Consider the following 22,158-nt stretch of genomic DNA (forward strand, 5'->3'; position numbering starts at 1 on the left):
TTGCTGTTGCAACCACTTAAGCATACTTCAGCTTAATGGCACTGGTTTCACGTGTCTTCGCAAGCTACGCTTTGTAGGAAATAGCTTTGCTATGAATAAAGGCTTTTATTGTTATCATCCAAAAAGTTTATTTTGATCACTTTAGATCATAAATGTTTAAGACATAACCAAACATCACACAAATACATACAAACAAATAAGTAACAATACATTTAGATAAATAAAACTGAAAGAAAGAAATAAAGGAAGCAACATAAAGGAGCTCATAATAAAACACAAGCAATACAACTTACAAATACATACAAATGGCAGCAAGGACAATAATGGAATACAAATAGAGGAAGTCAGCAATGTTACAAAATCAGTAAGGGACCCAGACACCAGCCTAAACCAGTTGACAACTAAAACTGCTTGAATGAATGAATGAATGGCATGTTCATACCGCGCAAAACTTAGCCCCAAGGGGCATCAAGGCGCAATACAAACAAACATGAAAAGTCCAAACTACCAGATAACTAGAACAAGAGGCCACTGGGAGAGCTAAAACCTAATATGCTTGAGTGAAAAACCAGGTTTTAAGAAGTTTTTTAAATATTGCTAAGGAGGATTGACTGGTGAGCTCAATGGGAAGGGAGTTCCACAGTTTGGGAGCCAAGGTGGAGAAGGCTCTACCTCCCCATCTTACCTTTGCAGACCTTTGAACCACAAGCCTATTCTTCGATGATGAACAAAGAGTTCTAATGGGGGTGTATGCACACAAAAGGGATCTAATACCTTCAGATCCTGAGCCATAGATAGCACAATGGGCCAGACAAAGAATTTTGAAACAAATCCTAGATGGAATCGGAAGCCAGTGAAGGTCCCTTCTGGCCATTGTTGCAGACGCTCTCCTAGGAAGGCTTAAAACCAACCTGGCAGCCGCATTTTGCACCATTTGGAGGCGATGGATAGAGCCTTTATTGATGCCACCATAAAGGGCATTACAATAATCTAGCCTCGATAGTACTAAGCCAGCTGTTGCTTGTTTCCGGGCTGCCAAGGACAAGTAGGGGGCAATTTTCTTTAAAATTCTAATGATGCCACAGCAAGTTGACACTGTCCTATTTACCTGAGGGTCGAAAGAGAGGGCAGGATCAATTTGTACACCAAGGTTATTGGCAATAGAAGTAGGGGTAGGACAGTCTCCCAGGGACGGTGGCCACCAGTCCTTCGACCAAAGATCTTGGCTCCCTCCGAAGACCATAACTTCGTTTTTTTCGCCGTTCAGTTTTAAAAAATTACGCGCCATCCATTGGGAGACTGCCTCCATACAGGCTCTAAACTTGGATGCAATCTCACAAGCTGGCTGGGTGATAGATACCAAGATCTGTGTGTCATCGGCATACAATAGCACATCCAGGCCAAAAGATCTTACCACCTTTGCAAGTGGGGTAACATAGATGTTAAATAGTAAAGGGCTCAACGAGGAGCCCTGAGGAACCCCACATTGCACCTTTTGGGGGTCGGAGAGGAAGTTACCCATTTTAACTCTCTGTTCCCTGTGATGGAGAAAGGAGGAGAGTAAACTAAGGGTAGAGCCTCCTAATCCGATGTCCTTAAGCCTGGAGATCAGTATTGATGGGGACAAGGTGTCAAATGCTGCTGTGAGATCTAATAACACAAGCAGAGAAGGGTGTCCCCTGTCAACCTCAAATCGAATTTTGTTAGTCACAACAGTGAGAGCAGACTCAGTGCTGTGAGCTGATTGGAAGCCGTGCTGGGAGCTATCAAGCATGTTAGAGTTTTCAATGAAAGCGGACAGATTTTGGTTTATATAAGATTCCAGAATCTTGGCTGGAGCCGGAAGCAAGGAGATGGGACGGTAATTCTTCAGGATTCCTGGGTCTAGGGAGGGTTGTTTAAGCAAAAGCCTAACAATGGCGGTCTTCCAGGGAGAGGGAAAGATACCCTCTCGAATCGCCAGGTTCATAACTTCCAATAGAGGGGGAAGCACAGACCCTCTGCAAGTTTTCAAAATTTTCAGTGGGCATGGGTCCAGAGGCGAGCAAGACTTGGTAGCATCAAGTAAAAGATTGAGATCTTCTAGAGACAGCAGGGGGAAACATGTAAGCGACGGTTTGAACAAAACATTGGTCTTTTCATTTATAACAAGGGTTGAAAAGGAAAATCCTACTGCCTTAGCATTTTGCTCTTGATTTCTAATTTCAAGTGCACTGTAGATCTCAGCAATCTTATAGTGGAAAAATCTCGCTAAATTGTTGCAAAGTTCCTGGGTTTCGATGGTAGGGTCGGCCGGTTTAAGTGCCGAAAGAGAGTCGATAATGTTAAAAAGGTCTCTAGGAGATTTTAAAGAGGTCATCAGGCTTGTAAAACAGTGCCTTTTTTCTTCCATTATTGCCTTCTTGTAGTCTCTAAGAAGAGATTTATGCAGGGGTTTCCCCCGTAAGTCAGGATGAGCAGTCCAGGACCTTTCTTGCTTCCAACATTTCTGACGCATAGTTTTTAAGCGGTCTGAGAATCAAGGTTGAGAAGGGCTCTTTCGGGCTGAGTAATATCGTTTAACCGGAGCAAGAGAATCTATAGCACTAGCTAGGGCATTAGAGAGGTCAGAAGCAGCCCTATTAGGATCATTCAGAGAAGGGCTCCTAAGATCATTCATAAAAGGTGAAAGAGTGTTATCATTTATTGCTTTATAATTCCTTCTGGTGGACCAAACACTACTCTTCGGTTTATTACCTAGGTTGGAACTTGCATACTTCGCTCGTCTAATCCACATTGCCATTAAAAATGTAGCCAAACAAAAAACCACAACCTGGCTTGTACCTTATTTCAATATTCTAAATGTCTCCTGATTATTCCTGATAACCAGGTTTATGCAAAGAGTAACAATCCACTCGGAAAGAGCCTTATTATAAGATAGACAAAAAAAACATAAACAGGAGATTCACCACTTCCTCGACAACACTTGCAAACATCATCAATGGTATAGATTTTATTTTGCCAATTCCTAGTAAAGGATTTAACAGGTAGGGATCCATATCTGAACTGAAGGTGAAGCTTTTTGGCTATAGGGAGGAGCCTTTCATCAATGGTGCTCACGTAGGAAGCCAATGATTTAATATCAGAAAAGGCTACAGATAATTAACCCTTACATTGCATAATGTTAGCAACTGCAACATGTTAGTGTGGTAACATTATTTTCTTGCATTATAAATGTATTTGCCTCAGCCATTAATTCATAACAGTGTGAGTTCTCAATCAACTAAAGTCCCGCACTAGCTGAGATTTGATAATATAAACAAAATCCCTTGCGGGCCTATTTCTCAATCGTTAAAATAAAACAAACTGCTTTATTTAAAAGCAGTCCCAGACATGGTGGTCTGCTGAGCCCAGCAGGCCACCATACCTGGGAGGGCCTGCCATTCCCAATGGGGTCGCAAATTGTGAAAGGCTCATTAATATTCATGATTCTCTCTATTTGCGACCCCATTGGGAATTGCTAACAGTGTGAAATACACTGTTGTACATTGGTAATAGGGCTTTGCAAATTGCGAGTCGCAAAAGACTTGCAATTTGCGAGGCGCTATTTTCACAGTCGTGCATCTGGCCCAGGATGTTTAGCGTCATTTCCGAGACTCAAACCCAGCTTCGAGGTCAACTGCTCCAGCAGTAAGGCTACATCCTCTCCCCATGGTGGTAGCATGGGAACGCCAATGTACCACCCATGGAACGCCCCCTAGATGCAAACACAGCACAACATTTTTGTAAATATGGCCCTAGATGTGTTCTATTCGCCAAAAATTAGTTAGTGAGGATCCAAGCCTTTTTTCTAATTAACTTGGAGCTAAAATAAAACTACCTTACCTTCCATAAAACTGCCCACCCTGCAGCCCTTGTATCAGCAGCACAGTAGCACCCTCGGGATGAGATTACGTAAATTCTGTAGTCCAAACATAGAACAATCAGGGGCTGTTCCTCCAGTAAGGGGAGGAGCTTTGCCCTACTGTTTTCTCACAGTGCGAGAAGCAGAAACATAAAATGGTAATAACTTCAGTCATTACCCTTTTATGTTTGGTTGCGGGCAGGCGGGTCTGCTCTGCGAGCAGCTAGGGCAGGGGAGGAGTGGTGTGCCCACTCCTGAGGGGGCATTGACTGTTGGTTGGCCCACTGGGCTTGCCCAAACCAGTCATACGCACTCTGATCTTCTCCATGCAGGTTGCAATGCAGCCTGCATGGAGATCATGGCCTCCCCGTAAACCCCTGACTGGGCCACGTCCCCACCAATCACACCGCTGCTTGCAGTGTTGTGATTGGCTTACGAAAGGGTCCAGAGGGAGCCTGGCAGCCTGCTTCCAGCAGCAAAGCAGGAGTCGAGAAGACGCGGGACCCAGCCAGCAAAAAGGTAAGTCTATTTATTTTATTTTTAATAAAGTAAATCCCCCTTGCTACACCCTCCCACCCTGCGTGACTCCCCCCTACACCCTCCACATGTGAGCTATGCCGATCGCAACTGTCAACAATATTCAAAATACAAGAAAGAAATATAATGTAGACCACACTACTTCCACTGGAGCTTTGTTAGAATGACAGCTAATAATTTCAGGTCGAATTCACTTAAGTGATCAAATTTATCCTCGACCATAAATGACATTTCCGGCTGGTATTCATACACATAAATCTAGCTATCATGAGTATTTGTCCCTGAAAGGGAGAATACCATGTGGGCATGAGGTTTCCCCACTCCAGGGATGAATATGATTCCCTTTATCACGGCTCTGAGTGGGCGGTAAATGGAAGGAGAGGGCCATTGTGGTTCGGGTGGCTCAACCAATGGAAATATTGGCATCTGGATAGCTCAGTCCGTGGGCTCACTTGCGGAAGGGTCTGCACCGAGGATATCCAGGTGTGGGAACACTGGGCAAGTTAAGAATGGGAGGACTGTTACCCCACTCAAGAATACCGCTCTTTTCCTATTTACAGTCGCCCAAGAATACCGCTCTCTCCAATTTACAGTCGGGGAATCACTATGCAAACAAAATGGAGATGACGTGGTATATTTTACCGCCTTAAACTACATACTAGCAATTCATGAATAAAAAGGCGCTTATAAGAGATGTGAGGGAGCTTGCTTGATGAGGAATAAGGTCGAGTACAAAGCAAGAAAATACATGAATTATTTGTGAATACCCAAAGACGCAGAAACCGATTAAAGACTTTACACAGCGCAGTTCACTCCTGAAGCTTGGGCTGGGGCATGCCAGGTGATCCGTCCTTATCTGGTAACCTAACAAAATCAGCTGAATGTAGGTTAAGGCAATAATCTCTCAGAAACAAAACCCTACATAATTGTTCTCATTTATTTACCTTTCAATTGCTGTTCGGAGCCAAGGCGTGAATTCGAAAGGGCATTCTATTTTGAAACAAGCCCCAGAGCCATTGTTCAGTGGAACGTTTTTTTTTTCTCTTACAGTAGTTGTAAAATTAATCGTAGCAGTAACACGTAAATAATGAGCAAAGGATTCCTCCAGTTTCACTACCAACTATCCCGTGTGAGGAACTTCAATATTTTGCTTGACAATCGCTGCTGTGTTCCCATTGAGTGCCTTGTTATTAAGCCCAGCTGTCACCTTAGTTCTGATAGCATGACATCTTCCTGGGAAATAACATTGAGAATATGAAAAGCAGTTAAATGTAAACTGCTCTATTTATGTTAGTTACATTATTCATTATACATAACGCTGATAAGGACCGGATTAATGTTATTTAAAAATGATAGAAGAGAAATTTACCAATTTTGTGTTATACGAAGAAGAGAATTTTTTAATCCACATGTTATCAATTCAGCTCAGCAGGAGAGCACGTTGATTTTTATATGTTTCAAAACGACAGCTATTACAGGTATACTTTGATGGCCATGGCACTGCTAGAAAGATACAGCATCGTGCATCTTCTGCTGAGCTCCACCTATAGAAGTTATAATTTTGAAGAAGATAGTATCTGGGTGATTTTTGAGGTAGTTGTGCTCCTGTAGACCATTGTTAAGGATTGCAAATATGAGATAGATATACATTAAAGAAACAAAACTGCCGAGTTCTAAGGACTAAGAAATTATATGTTATTAAAGTTTTTCATTTCGAGAGAGTCTCTGCCAAACAGAGTGGAACAATAATTGCCCGAGGCTAAATTCCCATGGCGTCGCAAATCTGTAAAATTAGTGGGGCTTGAGGGAAGCCAGTATTCAGCTGTGTGATCCTGGGCGGAAAGACCTGGCATCTCAGTATACCTCACTCATACATTACATAATCCTTGTTTCACACAACTATTTCTTTAGACACTATTTAGGCCCAAATCTCTGGTTCACTGGAACAATGTAACCTTTTTGTGTTTTTAACAGAAATACCTCCAACAGATTGGCTGATCAGGAAGCCCTGTAGACATAACCTTGCAGACAACATCATCCGTGTGGCAGCAACCCTCCCATCTCTTTCCTTGCCCTTTGGCACCATAAGGGAAGTAATGAATGTTACATGGAGCAACTTCAATCATGCCACCCACGTCTTTGTGGAGAACGCTTTTGGAGTCAGGTGCACAACTTCTTTGAAGAAAGGTGACCTGCTAAGTTGCTTCATTTCGAATACAGGTTATGAGCTTAACTTTGTACACTGCTCAAGATGCAGGTTGCAGCTCTCCAAATCTATATCTGGTGCTGTGCCACATTTCCTGTGTTGTGTTCGCAACAACATTGTTAGCATTTAAGGCTGTTTGCAGGCGTTCTAAGGTTCAAGGTACCTCGTTCGTTGACTATTTAATATATGGAACCTCGTGAATGTCTTAACAGACTCAGCATCAAGGATTGTCGTGGAGATGGAAATAGCCTGGAGAACTGATAGAGCAAGGTTGCGCATGTAAAGCGACTTGCTTGTACTCAACCCTCTCTAATAACTCATAATGTACTAACTAACATGTTTGTCCTATTAATTTTGCATTTCACGACATGTTAGGTATCTAGAAGAAGCTTGCTTATGTGTTTCTACTAACAATAATTTGCTTGCTTTAAAATGGCTGCTGCTATGCAGGATTTTCTTCTGCTCATGCGTATGTCGCACTCACGTGACATGACATACTCTATGCTTTGGTGGGAAATTTTCACTTCTGCGCACTAGAATTAAGATGGCTGCTCTGTGTCAATAACGTGCAAGAAGCTTGCATCGCTGCTTTTGCTAAGCTGTTCGTTCTGCATAGTTTCTAATGCAATAGTTAAAAAAAAGTAATGGGAATAGAGTAGAGATAAATGGTATACAGTACATTCATTTATTCTGTGAACTAAAACGTTCTTTTCTATTTTTTCATGTAACGATAATCTTGGGCCTGGGAGTTGTTATTACTCCATCTTGAAAACCCACACTACGCATGTCAAACTTCAGAAGGAGCTGAAGTCATTTGACATTGAAACAATGACAAGCTTACAGCACACTAGTAGATGTGCCTGGGAATCTAACCTGCTGACCCCAAGCGGAAGAAAATATTGTTAACATTATATTTCTATAAAGAACATCCATTGTTGGGTGGAATAAAGATGCATGGGAAAATTAAATTTGATGGGCGGGAACGTTAATAGAATATTCAGAAGTAAAAGTTTCATTTTAGTATGGTGTGATGATCTCTCCCCATCTTTTGTACAATCCAAATTTGGGATCCTTACACTTGCAACAATGGGGGGTGGTACCCTGACCTGGAAAATAGTATAACAAGGGTAGGCTTAGTTAGCTAGTCCGAATAGCTGACCTGTCACTGACCCAACGCACTCAATAGATGACCGAGAGCAGAGGTGCTGGCAGAGTACTCAGTCAGAAGGTTTGATAACCCAATCCGGGTTCCGGAGCAAGGTTGCTGGCGGCGCACTCTGACGGAAGATTTGATAACCCAATCGAGGTTAGGATGTTAGCTGCAGAAAGGATTGTAGTGCTGGCGTAGCAACTTTAACTGTGAGTGCCGGTCTTAGCCTGTGGTGGTCCTGTCCTGATCCAATTTGGCTGCACCTGTCCTGATTTCTGGTCGGCACCTGATGTCTCGCTGGCACTTTCAGTTTTGGGGTTCTTTCTTCTACCTGAACCATGCCCAGGGTTAGTTCTTCATACCATTCTAGGTAAATATTCTATGTGGGTATGTCATTGTACTGTTTCCTTCTCTCTTCCCACCCTAATGTCAAATGCATAAAGACTGCCTTATAAAATCTTTGCATATTTTCATTCTCATTGTTATTTTCCTGATTGAAAGATTTCAGGTGTCAAATGTTTGGAGTATGACATTTAAAGAATTTTAGATAAAGAGTTTAAACTGTTCCTGAGTTTGTGGTTATTATATTAGTGCAAATGTTATTTTTCCTACCTATTTTCTTGCTAACTCCCTGATCCTTTAGGACTTTCAGGTACCGATGACAAGGATTGGTATAGGTCCTAAAATCGTATTTATATAAATCACTGATTAGAGAAAAGTGCACAGGTTACTTGATTAAAACTCATTATATGTTGTTTATGGGCCCAGGTGAGTATGGTAAAACAAATTCGGGTGACCTGCGTGCTCTATCAGAACCTTCTTGCTAGACTGCCAATTGCTGCCACTCTCACTGGCCAACTCTGAGTATTTCTACTGGCGGGTGTGACAGCTGAAACGTTCTGGTCTGTTTTGTGCATTTAGCATAGGAAATTTATTTTCCCAACTATGACCATACCTTATGCTGTTGTAGCACTCTCCTTGAATAGTACACCCCATTTTTGGTGATTATGTTTAAGCAGATTGGTCAGCATCCGCATAGTGTCGTGGATGACGATAATGCTGTGCAAAGCAGTAAACAGATTCGGCTATAAGGCACAATTAAGATCTCTTAAATTTGACAGTTGAGGAAATTGATCTAGTGAATATACGCTCACTCTTGTAGGTTCGAATGAAGCCCAGATTGCCCAATTTGCATTTGTATCTTCCGTCATTGTTTATAGATTCTTTACACATACCATCTGAACATAATCTGATCATGAAGCGAGTACACCAGCGATTTTCTGTAAGCCATCAAAATTCACAATATTAAGCACAAGGAAGTGGTCCTAGCCCATAAAGTACCCAATCAGATGTCTGTTCAAGGAGGAATGGTTCAGATATTCAGTGTCTACTCTGCTGAAATGGTTGGTGGTTGAGAGATGGTAGTCCAATCTTTCAGTAAACGCGGTCGTCCTTAGAGAGACGTATGTGGTCCCCTGTGAAGTGTGTACACTATGCAGAGGTGGGGTGGAAATGTTTTTGACACATCATATGATGCAAGAAATGTTGGGCTGCCTTAAATATTGGAAAAAGCTTACATTTTATTTTCACAATGGTGTAATACTGATCCAAGAGGGTGGTATAAGGGTGCTTCGGGTGTTGCTTTTGAAGTGGAAATGTAATTTCTTGGAGGTTGTTGTCTAGCCGTAGATGACCATCATTTCTTTGTCAACCCTTTTTATTCCCGTGGCTTGTTTAATAAAAAAAATTAAATAAAAAAAAACCTTTGTTTATTGCACCATTTTTAATTTGATCATGGGCCATCAGGTGGTATGAAAAATGGTCATATCACAGTCTCCGACAAGGCCCTACTACAATAGCCAGATCTGTTGGATTATAGGGATGTGTGGCCTGTTTCTAAACCTTATAGAGGGGACTTTTCAATTTACTAAAGGTCCCACTGGACGTTATTACTATGCTTCTCCCTGCCTTTGAGCTGTGCAGAATTAATAAATAAGACATAATATTCAAATAATATTGGATAACACATTAGTTGGCTAGAATCTTCTCTGAGTCTTCCAGTGGACCACTTTTCTGGAGAGTAAACCTTGCTATGGGCCACTAAAATGACTTTACTGATTTTCTGGTTGATACAGAGGATTACTAGCTGTTAAACTGTATTGTGCAAGTGATACTATAGACGTGCTTAACAACCTGAGTGGGTGCCATCATCATGGATTCTTGTATAGTACACTGGTCTGCAAAACTGAAGTAAACCAGTCTACGGAATTAGATGCTTAGCTGACTGTTAATACACAAAATAACCTCAGAAGGAATTGTTAATCAAAGTATTTAATTACTTTGGTGAGTGGAGCTGCTGGTATCCACTCACTATTCTGCATTAGACAAACAATAAACTGTAAAGCTGCTCATTTCTGATGAGGTGTACTCAATAAAAAATCACTATTAGGTTTTAATAATTTACAAATAATTTGCAAAACAAAAGTTGCAAAATCTCAGCAGCCAGATCACGCTAGAGGCAGCTTTATCTGTGTGCCATTGCTCGGGTAGACTTCAAAAAACCTATAAGAGGAAGAATTTCCACATGTTGATCTTCTCTAACATGTGTAATTGCATGGGCATCAGTTACATTAGTTAAGTAGTTACTGGGCATATTATCAAGCGACTTTTCGCCACTTTTGCGGCCCATTTCGCTGAAAAAGCAGTGAAATTAATATTGCTCTATTAGCAAGGACTCGCTAACGCTTGTTGCCTTGCGATAGTAGCCTGCTTTGACATAGCTTTGCATGCCAGCGATATTTATCGCTAATGGCATTCAAAGTAGGCGCTCCACACTAAAAGTTAATGAAATTTGTCGCTAAAATAGCTTTGCACTATTATCAATGCGCTCCCATATCCGCGAAGCTATGAATAAAGTTGCGCTGAGCACTGTTTATCGCAGCTATTTAACACATTAAAAAAACATTATTTAACCACCGTTACAATGGGATGTGGATTGATATGTTGAGTCCACGCTTGCCTATTAGCAAGCTTTTCCTTAGTGCACTCACATTATCACTGGATTTCTAACGCTAATCACTGCTATAGCTGGATTTCACATCGCTTCTTAGCAAATCGTTGATAATACACCGCTAAGAGGGCGATGTGATCCAGCGATAGACAGCGATGACAGAAAATGTGCTAAGCGCGTTTTGCGATATTTATCGCATATTGTTGGAAATATGGCCCTACATTCTTCATAGCTGATAGAGGTACTGTTAACACTGACCATGTATCAAATATATCACGGAGAGGCTATGCATTGTGCAAGTCCATGACAAATGCATTAGGAAGGGGTTTTATATTGTGGACGCTCTAGCCAATGCTTCAGAGAGGAGTTTCGCATTATGAACTGTGACAAAGGTCTTTGTTTAAGATTGAGAAACTCCATTCCACACACCTCACATTCGGGAAGGGACAAATAATTCTGGTTTTTATCATGTATATTTAAAAGTTTACATTTCATAGTCAGTTCTAAGTGAATTAAATTACTTTTTACGTTTCACTAGACACAGCTTTATCTGTCTACCAGAGCTCATGTAATCACCAAAAATATCTTTAAGAAGCAGTAAAGAGGAGATGTGGCTCCTGCCCTATTTTGATCTTTGTCTTGATAGGCATTTGATTGGTCAGCAGTTGTATTATTCTATTCTTATACAGTTCCGTTTCAGCACTTGGGCAAAGTGTCCTTATACTTCAAAAGAGTTATATTGAGTTAATATACATTTGCCTCTGATTTTCCTAAATAAAACCACCTATGTATATTATTGCACATTGCTGCTGCGGTTAAATGTTTTAAAAGTGCTTCAGCAGCATAACTGGCTCAGCGTGACAAGATTTACCAGAAAACCTTTGGATGAAAGATGGTAGCCATGCTTAAACATTAGGATGTGGTGGTATCATTGAGTTTCTTAGACCATGCATCATCTAGACAGCAAATAGCAGTCCAATCCAACAGGATTCTGCATGGAATCTTCTCACCTAAGATGGCCGCAACATCAACCTAATGGGACCTTAAGTTAGTTTCTTGTTAGCTGTGCCACAGGTTTTAAGCTATACCCCACAGACGAATCCTAAGAAGGTTGAAACTGGTTTGAGGTTGCCCCTATTCCCTTCTGGAGGGGGGGCTTGCTTTCAGCTTGGGATGGACTATTCCCATGTGGAGCATTGTAAGTATTGGTTTGCATAAGGTGAGCCTCAAAATAGAATGGCGCCTGAAGGGGGTCAGTACTTCATTTGCTCCTCCAAAATAACACTGCTGAAATACCTAATTTACCATTGTGATATCTTACCTCTATAATGAGGCGCAATTTTATAAGGAAACCAGAATTTTTCAGTATTTTTCGTTTATGTGCAATCTCAAATGATATAGCGTCTTTTCAGTGGTAATTTGATTTAAAGATCCAGTTGTTAAACAAATGCCTGACATTTTGCCTCTGTGTTGGGGATATTTAGTTAAATTCCCTACAGACTGCAACACAAGTGTATTTTTCAAAGCTGGTTCATTTGTACATTCATTTAGAGGGAAGCAAGGCCACAGATCAATGTACACTAAGTGTGAATAATTGCTATCTTGCACATTGAGTTTAAATGAGGTTGGTATGTTACAGACTGATTAAATTAAGTAGTTAATTATCAGTGTAATTAGTTGACTACATTAATCAGTGTCTAATTATTTTGTTAATTGGGTGACTAATTATTGCACTGATTGCTTTACTGAAATATCAGCGCTTGACTACAAAATCATTGGATGGCTAGAAAGCTCACAGCAGTGGCAATTTTATTCTCTTGCCTAATGTAGGTGCGATGATAAGTATAATGTTTGAGTGTAAGAGGGCTGGTTTTATAGACTGGGTGTGGATCTTTCAAAAACACGCACTTGGTAAAAACCCCAACATTTTAATAAACATTTAAATAGTCTTTATGCCGAAGTCCAACATCTTTTCGTTACAAATGCGAAATGGATATCAAAGTCTAAATTAACTGCAGCTTTGTCCAGACTCAGGAGAACTTTAATTTCAATCATGTCCTTCAAGTTCCCCCATATCTTCTATTACCAAATTTCAAGATAAAACTCATCTCTTACTCACATGCTCTGCATTACTCCAATATTACCATTAAATTCAGGGGGAGGGGGTGGGTCACTTTGCAAATTCATAATAAATAGTTACCTTTTGATATTAAATTGCAATGAAAGCAAAAATACACGTGTATATTTAGTTGACTTGTATGCATGTGTTGGTTGGGATCAGCGTCGTGTTGGCTGTAGTAGCCTGTTGCATTGCTGCTGCACGACAGACAGATGTGTATTTGTCATTATCTTCAGAGAAGCATGCTAATGCGAAATGCTGTACCCATTTAGTACCATTGAGATTCTAGTGGGTGCTGGAGGCCCAGGCAACTGCCTGCTTTTTCAATAAATCTCCACTTGACTGGCAGTGCCAGGAATGTCTGTGCATTAACTCCAAGCGCTGAAGAGGTAGACCACTGAAGGCAGAGCTGAATGTACGTGTAAGTGTGTCTTAGGTTTTATGCACCTATTCTGCACTTTTTTGTGTAACTCAAGTAACCTCCTCCAGAGGGAGTATTTGGTTAAATACAAAACAAAATCAGTGGCCCGGATGTGCAGGGAGATTTCTCCATGGGCACCCAGGCCAGTGATCATTCTCTGGGTCCTGGGACTGCCATGCCTCACCATCGTGGTCCAGGACACAGAAATCTAGTGATAACCACGTTACCCTAAAAAGGATGGAGTGACAGTCCCTGTGATCTAGTTGACCTGGGCAGGCCCGCCTTGTCGCCAGGGGTTTTCTTTGCCAGAGCTGATTAAAACTCCACTGGTGAAAATCCTTCACTTTCTTCACATCTAAAGGGGAAGTGGGAACCAGAAAATTAGCTGACAAAGTATTGTCAAACAATGATTAATAAAAAAATGAAACTAATATTATTGATTATTAGATGTTGCAACAGTTTCGCACTGTTCCTGGATCACACGCTTTGTTAGGTTGAAATTGTTACCCTGACAAACTTTGCTGCTCAAGGTACTAAACTTGAACTTGCAAGAAGTATGCACATATAATTTAACATGTAGGCTTAATCCTAAACTATTAATTGGTAATCAGGAGTAAAAATGCCATGTAAAGAGAAAAGGCAAGTCGACACTGAAAAACATAACTGACAAACAACACGAAAAAAAGTCAGTACTTACTGTAAAAATAGTCATGCCAAATGTTATCTGACCGCCTCTGTAATCATTTCGGCTTTGCAACAATATAAGGAATTATGCATAGGCAGCAGTCAGTTACAGGGATAATTTTCATCAAAGGGGTTTTAAGTGCCTTCAAATAGGCAACAGGAGCGAAATTCGAGTTGTCTCTGATGGCATCAGAACCCCAGGGTGAAAAACATCAACGTAATTCAAGTTTTACCTATCATTTTATCTTATAAATAGCCCCCAAAATTATCTGCCTCTGCCTTCAAGTAAACCACAGGGGCAGGGTAATAATCAGGAAGCCATACATAACATGGCCGCTCCTCGCTGTCCCAAATGTAAAAATAATAGAAAGTAATAACTGGCCTCCTGCCACACCCCAGACTACTCTCTGTGCCCTCCCTCTATAGAAGCTATTGCAAAAGTGATGTTGCAGAGGAAGTTTTTTCTCTTTTCTTTCTCGTTTCTGAGCCCAACAATGACTTTACAACTTAGTCACTTTACTTAGATTCTGTACTTCACCCACAGAGGCATTGGTCCTCCGATGGACCTTGATTTGTCGCAATGAGGGGTGAGAAATCAGGGTGTAGAACTTTTGGCGACCAAATGAGGACCAATAATTAGTAGCCAACTCTCAAATGAGTAATCATGTTGTAAGTACACTATTCTCAGACTATGATTCTCTCTATCATGTATTAGAAATCAGATAATTTTAAGCACAGTGTCTGTAGAAAGAACATTACGACACAATTAATAAAGACTCAGACAAATCTTCGAAAAATGTATTATTGTATTAAAGATCCCAAATCAATGCATATAAGTAACATTTTGAGCAGTTAAGTCATGAGTCTTCCATTTTGTTATATAAAACCACACATTTAATCAAAATAAATGTATTGCTAAATAAAAGAATCCAGAAAGAGGTTAGTTCAGATTAGAGTTTCCTACCACCAACAAAGGTGTGAGGACGGTTCAAAAGAGTTCTGTTATCATGGGAAAAGGAATCCAATTAGAGTCCACCAAGGGAAAGTCCACGGGCAAGGGAAATGGAACTATAATCAGGAAAGTCCAAGTCTGGTCTCATACCAGACTTGCTCGAAATCGTCCTGCAGGCACGTTCATCAGCAAAGGGGAAAAGGCAAAGGCATGGAAAAGACAGGTAGACAAGCTGGATAAGTAGAAAATTGAGAGAGATTGTTCATCCATTCTCCTTTGAAAGTCACGTTTTATACCGCAAATAGTTATTTTCTGAAATTTTGTTACCGTTCAAAAGTCTGATCATCATGTGACCATTCTTCCACACTCCAGATACAAATTTGATACTCAAATACATTTTCCTGTGTTGCTCATGAGGAATGACTTTCCATTCCGTCCTCACAGGTTAGATGACAAAGAGCTTATTTACTTTATTGTTCTTTGTGTATTAAGTCGCGAGTTCATGCTCCCATGATTTTGCTTACATAGAAGTATGAAGAAAGTATTTTGCCCTTTTTTTAGAATGTAGTATGAATATTTTCAAGAAAGTAAAATTGTGAAAACGTAACAAGAGTACAGCTCATGAGGCCATAAAATAATGCAGGTCTAAGGAAAGACGGAATTCAATGCATTTAAAGTCAAGACTTCTCAATTGGTAAAATAATCTCATAATTGAGTTCAAGAATGAAGAAATAAATCAAACACATCATGTAAAGAAATAATTGTAACATGTTTCAGTGATTATTCCATAGAAATATTAAACTCTAATTATGGCCTAATACCACAATTTTAAAAGTACGTATGCGCAAACTATTCCTAAAACTCATTATAATCAAATCATTTTAGGAACTCTAAGATTTTAATGTCAAGAATTTATGCTGAAACCTTCAGTCATAAACAATGTAAGATGTTTTCTTTGAACCAGTTTTCCATTTGCTGTGGTGCATCAGAATGAAGACAACCAATATGCTAAATTTCATCATTAATATTTGCACAATTGTGTGTAAGACTAATTTGTTACATAGATTACTGCTTCATAATAATAATTTGTGTTATTTTGCATCATAGAAAGCTTTTCCCTCATTAATCTTTCAAAATGACGTTGTTAAAATAATAAGGTAATCAGTTAATAAACATGTTAACTTCATCGCTTTTACAGACCTGGTACTTCAACTGTTCTCATTTTTAATGTTATTCTTCTAAACATGTGCAAAGTGCACACTAGAGTTTCATTGTCTGAATCTGTTTTTATGTTCTGTAAAGAATGATCAGTTTTATGCTAGATCAGCAGTTAACAAGGGCTGTTACCCACTGTTGCTATGGCACAAAAGGGAATTCATGGATTTAGAATCCAGCCATTCACGCTAATGACTTCCTGTTAGAGCCACACATGCAATGGAACTATAGATGGGTAACTGTGAATTACGGAGATGTTTTTCACCAAGACATTCTGTGTGACATCAAATAGACAATGAGAACGAGGACCAAGTTGTCTATGATGTCACTTAACACCCCAAGGTGAAAAAATCCCCGTAATTGACTTTTTAAGCATCTAAGTTATGTATGGCCCCCTAAAATCATCTGCCCCTGCATTCAACTGCTGTGCAGTAGCAGAAGAGTAATGGAAGAGCCATACATAAAATGGTCTCCTTTATGTATCCCTGTTCAAAAACAAATGCCTTACCTGCCATCCTTGGCCAATCTCCACCACCTTCCCATCCTTCCTTCTCCCTCCTGCAGCTGCGCTTTTTGCTTTCAGTCCAAGCAGACAAGCAGAGATGTGCTCACAGGTCTCAGTGATCCCTGTCGTACAGGCCTGGAGGGCCTTTATGACATCACAACTTTGGGTAATTACTATTGTTAGCAAAAGTTGCTATGTCATAGCAATGGGTCATGAGATTTAGAAACTTAAATAAATTATAGCAGCTTTCTATGAGAAACAAAGCATTAATAATACCAACACATCACTGAAAATGTCAGTGTCTGTTTTGATCAGACATTTTCATGATTCAGAAGTTCTCAAAGGGCCCTGTTATATTGTATGTATTCTTTTTAGGGTATTACTTTAAGGCTCGTGTTGGTGCAAGCCTTTGGAATGCATGTTTGTAACTCTAAGGTTCTAGTGTGTCAGAGTCAGTTAGAGCCTGGTGGTAAATATGTATGGTTGTGCTTCCAGGCGCTACCTGTTCTTTCATTAATATATCTTATTCTGAATAAAGAACTTAAGGAATCCGACTACTTCTCTACTTTACAATTGGCGACGAGGGAAATCGGAGGAAAGGAAGACTATATCGAGTTTTTAAATTGTTTTTAAACGTCGTGGTGAAGCTGCGGACATTTAAGGAAACGATTTATCAAGGAGTGTCCTGGCAACGAATTCGACAAAGAAGTAATTGTGTGATTTCACATTACGGAACAGCAGCGGCGTGGACGAGCAACATCCTCTATAAGGTAGGAGGATACATTATCAAATACCTGATGTCATTCAGTTGAAAGCCGCCTTGTCTGCATTTTTTAAGCAGCGGAAAAGTTCCAAGCGCAATCTCCGTGCCGGCATTAGAACGTCCTTTGTCCTTGCCCCCTTCAACGCTCTTACGTCACTGTGAACTCTCCGCTATGAGGAATTTGTGGAATGACGAGAGGGCGTAAGGTCTCGTAGCGTGACACTGCGTGGAAGCCATTTTTTTTCTTTTTCGTAAATAAAATGGATTTGTCAGTGTTACACGACGAACAAAACTACTACACAACATAAAAGATTAGCGGTTGGAAAATAAACTAAGCAGTTCAAAAGAAGAACAGGTGAGACTGTCAGGGCACTATTGTAAGTGGATTTTAATCCTTACATAAATATTTTTGTGTCAAAACTATTTGGTATCATTGTTGGGCATACTTACAAGTGGAATAGCACATTTACAAGTGGAATATAATATATGGAAACAGGTGACCAACCAGAGAACAGATCAAAGGAGGAGATGGCTCAACAAAGTTTTATGATTAGCCCTCCACAACCCTTCTGGGCCTCGGGATCTCAGCCAGATATGAAATGGGTAGAATGGAAGGAATATTTCACTAATTACATTTGTGCTATTGATGAAAATGGAAAAATGAAGGCGTAACAGAAAAAGAGAATACTTTTACATTCCTTGGGACCAAAGGGTTTAAAAACGTATTCATGCATGCAAAAAGTGATCAATACAGAGTTAAGTGAATTTGATAATGCCAAAGGAGACATGGACAGATATTTCGCACCAAAAGTTTGTATTGGTGTAGTGAGACATAAATTGTTTCAGAGAAAACAAAAGAAAGAAGAATTGGTTGAATGGTTGGATGCCTTAAAAAAATTAGCAATCAATTGCAAAGCCGCGGCTGTTTTTCAGCAGTTGATGCACAAATTGTTTGGAGATATGGAAGGAATATGTTTCTTTCAGGATGATGTTTTAATTGCAGGCACCAACAAAGAAGATCATGATTCAAAACTGTGGAAAGTGTTTGAAACACTGAATTCAGCAGGGTTAACTGTGGAGTTATCTAAATGTAAATTTGGAGAAAGAAGTGTCTCTTATCTAGGCCATGTCATTAGTGAGGAAGGTGTAAGGCCAAAAGTGTCACTAGTGGAATGCATTGTATCATCACCGGCACCAGAGTCTAAAGAAGAGATAAAATCCTTCTTAGGAATGGCAGAATACTGCGCTAAATTCATAGAAAATTGTGCATCCAAAGTATATATTATTAGATCATTATTGAAGAAGAATGTGAGGTTTGAGTGGACGAAGGAGTGTGAAAGGGAGTTTGCAGAAATCAAATGGGAATTACAAAAAGTGAATGCTTTGTCAAGTTTTGACCCCAATTTGGATTGCCTTTTAACTACAGACGCAAGTGATAAAGGGTTGGGTGCAGTACTATGGCAGGTAGGAGATGATGGAAAATAAAGAATCTTTTTGTTTGCTTCCAGAGCTTTATCACCTGCGGAAAGCAGATATCCAATAATAGAAAGGGAGGCTTTGGCATGCACGTGGGCGTTAGAGCATTTTCGTGCATTTGTGTGTGGGAAAATGGTAAACATCAGGACGGATCATAAACCATTAGTCCGCATTTTGTATACAGATGGAACTGCAACAGAATCAGCTAGAATAGCGAGGATTTCAATGCGTATGAAGGAATACATATACAAAATTAGCTATGTACCAGGAAAAGACAATATAGTGGCAGACTGTTTGTCTAGACTGCCTACGCCGTTGGAAGAGTGTGTTGATGACCCATGGGGGAACTTCAGTGTGGCTTTGGTACAGGATTCTGGGGTTCCTGCCATCAGCAGAGAAGATTGGTCTAAAGAACATGATAAGGATAAAGAGTTGGTGGATGTTTCTAAATTTATTTGTAAAGGATGGCCAAAGGAAAAATTTATGACCAGCAATATGAAACCGTTTTGGGAAGTACATTCTGAATTATCTTTTGAAAAATAAGTTTTAATGAGAGGAAACAGGATTGTTCCCCCTGTAGAATTAAGGAATTTTTTTTTGCAAAGGTGTCATGAGGGACATTTTGGGATAGTAAGAACTAAATTGGCAGTCAAGAGTTTATTTTGGTGGCCGAAGGTTGACAAGGAGATAGAAACTTTTGTAAAAGTTTGTCCAGTCTGTAGTTCGGCTGATAAGTCTTTAAGGATGTTGAGACCGACAATGAGTGAGGGACTAATTCCAAGCTTTCCTTGGGAAACTATTGCAGTGGATATTTTTGGTCCTATAGGAGATGTGAAGGAATATGGTCTAGTCGCTATTGATCTTTTTACTAAGTGGCCCGTGGTTAAGTTTGTAGAAAAGGTGGATACTCAGACAGTTTTGAAAGTTTTTGATAAGATCTTTATGATGGAGAATATTTTACCGGACAACGGAGTGCAATTTTTATCCAAGTCAGCTGAAGAATACTTTGAGAAATGTGGAATTAAGCATGAAACAACAGCTTTATATAATCCAAGTGGCAACGGAACAGTAGAACGGTTTAACAGAGTGATTAAGGGTATTTTGCAGGCAGCTAATAACAAGAATTTGGATTGGAAGGTAGAAATACAGAAAGCAGTGTGGTCTTATAAGATCACTTTGCACAATTGCACTGGATTGTCTCCTTTCGTAATGATGAGAGGTAGATTACCCAGGTGTAAATTGAATCCAGGTTGGTTGTTTAGGAAGAAATGGTCACCTGAGGAAGTGAAAAAGAATTTGGAATTGGTTCACTTAAAGAGCAAAGAATACTATGATAAACGCCATGGTGCTAAAGATACTATAGTGAAAGTTGGAGTTTGGGTCAGGATCAGGAAGCCTTATAGGATTCAGAAAGGTGAGAACAAGTTTGATTTGGCAAAACAGGTTGTTGAGGTTTTTAGAAATTCTGTTAAGTTGAGTGACGGTAAGGTCTGGAACCTCAATGATGTTGCTTTTGATATATGTCATGATCATGGTGAAGAAGTGAATGTGTGTGAAAAATCAAGAGACTTTGATTGGGTGGAAGATTATTTCGAAAACAGTGAGTTACAATCCCAATTAGCTTTGGGGGAAGACAGATTACACAGTCACAAAGTTGTGGAGGTGACTGTGGTGTGTTTTCTCAATTAAGGGAAGGAGAAGGGATGGTGAATGATTCTATGATGGATAGGGAGGTTGGCAGATCTTTGCCAGGCCAAAGTTATGAAGAGGACAAAGATGAGAACAAGGATGGAAACGGAAATTCAAGTAACACTTGTATAGACAAAAATACCGAGCCATGCATTGTAAATACTGAAGGCTCAAAAAGGAGAAGAGTTTTGCCTGGTTGGCTTAAGGAATATGTTAGGTGGAATGTTTTAGGTTTTGTGTTATTGTATTTTTAATTATTTTCATTTTCTCTTTTGTTTACTTTTCTATGTTTGTACATATTGTTTATTATTATAAAGGGGGGAGTGTTATATTGTATGTATTCTTTTTAGGGTATTGCTTTAAGGCTCGTGTTGGTGCGAGCCTTTGGAATGCATGTTTGTAACTCTAAGGTTCTAGTGTGTCAGAGTCAGATGTATGACGTTACAACGCATGCTTTTACCACGCATGCCTTTACAATGTGGTTTTTACAATGCATGCCTTTTACAACGCATAGTGCTTTGGGGCGCTGAATAGTGAATAGTTTAATTTACTATTCCAACTCCAGTTCCCGTGGATAGTAGAGAAGGTGTTGGATAGTAAATTAAACCTATTCCCTATCCTAGAGCGCCCACCGCGCAATGCGTTGTAATTGTTTGCGTTGTAAAAGTTGCGTCATACAGGCACTGCGTGGTAAAAGTTGCGTTCTAAAGGATGTTTCCCGTCAGAGTCAGTTAGAGCCTGGTGGTAAATCTGTATGGTTGTGCTTCCTGGTGCTACCTGTTCGCTCATTAATATATCTCATTCTGAATAAAGAACTTAAGGAATCCGACTACTTCTCTACTTTACAGGCCCTGTTTGGAGCCAGGAAGCTAGACACTTGAGAGCCACCTACACCCAGAAGACACCAGGATGCTAATGTGAACTTGAATATCTCACAAGATATATTATTCTAATCAGAAAGGTTTTATTTGCTCTGCTGACAGGTTCTCACACAGTTTACTTCCACTAAAAGAAAAAGTGTCTCTAAATGGTATCAATGAACAGGCTAAATACTTAATTCACCCATTCACTGCCCACTACATAATAACCAATGACATCCAGGCTTGGCTTACCAAATTCTATCGCAGACCACAGGTCGTACAGACAGTATCATACAAATACTTGGCTAGATGATGATTGTTCTACAACACTCAAAGACATTGATGCAGCAGAAAGCTGGGTACATTTTATCTCTCTCTGATAGTTCACATCATCATCATCATCTACCGGACCCATAAACATAACACCTTTTCTTTCTTCACAAAATAGTCATCATCCTAATTATCAACACTTGGTCCTCCAGTGGGTCTTTTTTTTGAGCTAACAGGGACTTGGATATTTAGAGAAGGTGAGGTAATTTCTTTATGATGACCTGGACTAAAGAAATGCCAAATACATGCCTATTTCATCATCATTACAGAGTTGTCACCAAATCCACATACCTTAAGACAAGAACGTTTTACTCCAAGAAATGACACCCTTACGATAAAGTTTGCTCATGGAAAACAT

Source organism: Lissotriton vulgaris, chromosome 4_1 (assembly GCF_964263255.1).
Source record: "Lissotriton vulgaris chromosome 4_1, aLisVul1.2, whole genome shotgun sequence".
NCBI lineage: Eukaryota > Metazoa > Chordata > Amphibia > Caudata > Salamandridae > Lissotriton > Lissotriton vulgaris.